Genomic DNA, 3,000 nt, shown 5'->3' with positions numbered 1-3,000 from the left:
GGATTTGGGTTAGTGCTACAAGTAGGGCTGGGGCTAGGGCTAGGGCTAGGTTAGGGCTAGGGAGAGGGCTGGGGTTGGGCCTAGACAAGGGCTAGGTTTCAGGGTAAGGCTATGGTTAGGGCTAAAGTTAGGCTAGACTTATCGAGAAGGTTACAGATAGGACAAGGGTTTGGCCAATGTCTGGGGTTAGGTTTAAGGTTAGTGCTGGGCCTATGACTAGGCTTAGAGCAAGGGAGGGTTAGATCTAGGTTTACTGTCAAGGTTAGGCTTAGGGTTAAGTTTTGGTTAGGCTTAGGGTTAGGGCTAGGACTAGGGCTAGGTTTAGCCTGAGAGATAGAGTTATTACTAGGGTTAGCACCACAGCTAGGGCTGGATTTAGGTGTAGTATCTGGGTTAAATTTAATGCTCTGTATAGGATTAGGTCAGGACTAGAGTTAGAACTATGGCTAGGATTAGGTTTAGAAATTGGTTTTGTATTTGCGTAAAGGTTAGGACTGGCATTAGGGACAGGTCTAGGTCTATGGCTAGGACTTTGAATAGGGCTTTGGTTAGGAATAGGCTTAGAGTTAGGGTCCAGGTTAAGGTCAAGGTCAGGGCTACGGCTAGGACTAGGGTTAGGCCTAGGGTTATAGATGCATTTAGGACAAGAGCTAGTAATATTGTTAGAGCTAGTGTTAGGGTTAGAAATAAGGTTAGGTTAGAGTTGGGCTAGTTTTAGGGATATGTATAGGGATAGGGCTATGTTTAGGTCTAGGTTTATGATTAAATTGAGGTCTGGGTCTAGACCTAGCACTAGGTATAAGGTTAGGTATAGGTATAGGGTTAGGATCATGGTTAGGGTTACGGTTAGGGTGACACATTTAGGGCTAAGTTTTGGGGATAAGTTTAGGACTAGGACTATAGCTAGGGTTAGTTTTAGGTTTAGGGGAAGGTTAAGGCTGCTACTATTAGGGCTATATGGAGGCTTAGGGCTAGGGTTAGGGCTAGGTTCATAACAGTTTTGGTTGCACTTAGGGCTAAGTGTTAGATTTAGAATTATAGTTAGATTATGAGTTAGAACTAAGGCTAGAGTTAGAGCTAGGTTTAGGGCAAGGGCTAATGATACATGTAAGGTTAGGGCTAGGACTATGTCGAGGGCTAGGGCTAGGATTAGGGCTAGGTCTATGGTTAGGTTTAGGACTAGGGTTAGGGCTAGGGTTAGGGTAAGGGTTAGGCCCATGAAATGGTTTTGTACTCTGATAAGAACTAGGTCTAGTCCTGTTTTTTTTTTTAAGATTAGGGGTAAGGTTAGGGGGTTAGGGTGTGGGCTGTGTTTAAGTCCAGGGCTAGCACTGGGACTAGGGCTAGGTTTAGGGCTAGGCTAGGGTTGTAATGGATAGGTTGAGAACAAATGTTAGGGTTAGGGCTTTGGCTAAGTTTTGGGATAGGGATAGGGATAGGGATAGGGATAGGGATAGGGATAGGGATAGGGATAGGGCCAGGGTTAGGTCGAAATTTCGGCCTAGGGTTACTGATATGCTTCATAATAATAGTAGGCTTAGGGATAACACTAAAGAAAGTTAAGGTTGCTTCCTGTGCCTACATGATGATGTGTGAGCTTAGCTTCTGCTGCTCCTGCTCCAGCCACCTCAAGCCCCCATGCCTCCCTGCCATGACAGACTGTAATTCCCCTGAAACCAAGTACAGCAGCCACAGACCATGAGCTGACTGATGCCAGGAAGTACTTCCCTTGCTTCGACGAACCCAACAAAAAGACACCTTACAATATATCTATCATTCACCCCACAGAATACCAAGCACTTTCAAATTTGAGTGTGGAGAAAGAAGAGCCAGTGGATGACAAATGGAAAAGAACCATGTTTATGACGTCTGTCCCCATGAGCACTTACGTGGTGTGCTTTCTGTACATCAATTCACCTCCATACAGAAAATGTTGCAGAGTGGCAAGCTACTCTCTACTTATGTCCAGCCAGCACAAAAACAGACTGCCGAATATGCTGCAAACATAACTAAAACTGTGTTTGATTATTTTGAAGAATACTTTGCTATGGAATATTCTCTTCCTAAACTAGATAAAATCGCTATTCCTGATTTTGGTTCCAGTGCCATGGAGAACTGGGGACTTGTCATTTACTGAGAAATAAACCTTCTTTATGACCTGAGCCAATCAGCCTCATCCAACCAACAGAGTGTGGCCAGTGTGATTGCCCATGAACCTGTGCATGAGTGGTTTGGAAATATTGTGACCATGGACTGGTGGGATGTCTTGTGCCTAAATGAAGGATTTGCTTCTTTTTTCGAGTTCTTGGGAGTAAATCATGCAGAAAAAGACTGGCAAATGCTTGAGCAGGTGTTACTTGAGGATGTGTTACCTGTGCAAGAAGATGATTCTTTAACGTCTTCACATCCAGTTGCTGTTACTGTGTCATCTCCGCTGAAATAACTGCCGTGTTTGGTGGAATACCATACAGCGAGGGAGCCTCTATTCTGAGACTGCTTGAAGACTGAATAACACCAGAGAATTTTCAAAAAGGTTGCCAGATTTACTTGAAAAGTTTTCAATTTAAGAATGCAAAAACTTCAGACTTATGGGACTTGTTGGAAGAGGCAAGCAATCTACAGTGAAAGAAGTGATGTATATCAGGACTAACAAGATGGGCTATCCTGTGCTTAATGTTAACAACAGGCAAAATATACAGAAACGCTTTCGGTTGGACTCCATAGCTGATTTCTCAGCCAACATCCACCCTTGCAAAAGTGAGCCCTTGTAGTGTAATGCCCATGGAGAACTGAAGAGACCGTTGGATACCCTATAACTGGAGTTACAGACAGTTGTTAGCTGCCATGCAGGTACTGGGATTCAAACCTGGGTCTTCTGCAAGAACAGTCAGGGTTCTTAGCTGCTGAGCCATCTCTCCAGCCCACAAATATATATATATATTTTAAATCAGTAGGAGCTAAACAAATAAGATGTTAAAACAGAAGAGAGCCTTCCTTATT

The 3,000-nt window shown here is 43.8% G+C and overlaps 1 pseudogene; it reads left to right on the top strand.

The window, feature by feature from the left end:
- The first annotated feature begins 1,658 nt into the window (after positions 1-1,658).
- Positions 1,659-2,771, top strand: LOC103736702 (annotated as a pseudogene).
- Positions 2,772-3,000: the final 229 nt, after the last annotated feature.

Source organism: Nannospalax galili, unplaced genomic scaffold (assembly GCF_000622305.1).
Source record: "Nannospalax galili isolate Female #2095 unplaced genomic scaffold, S.galili_v1.0 scaffold1518, whole genome shotgun sequence".
NCBI classification, from domain to species: Eukaryota; Metazoa; Chordata; class Mammalia; order Rodentia; family Spalacidae; genus Nannospalax; species Nannospalax galili.
The sequence above is the reverse complement of the archived record's forward strand: the minus strand, read 5'-3'. Positions and strand labels throughout refer to the sequence as shown.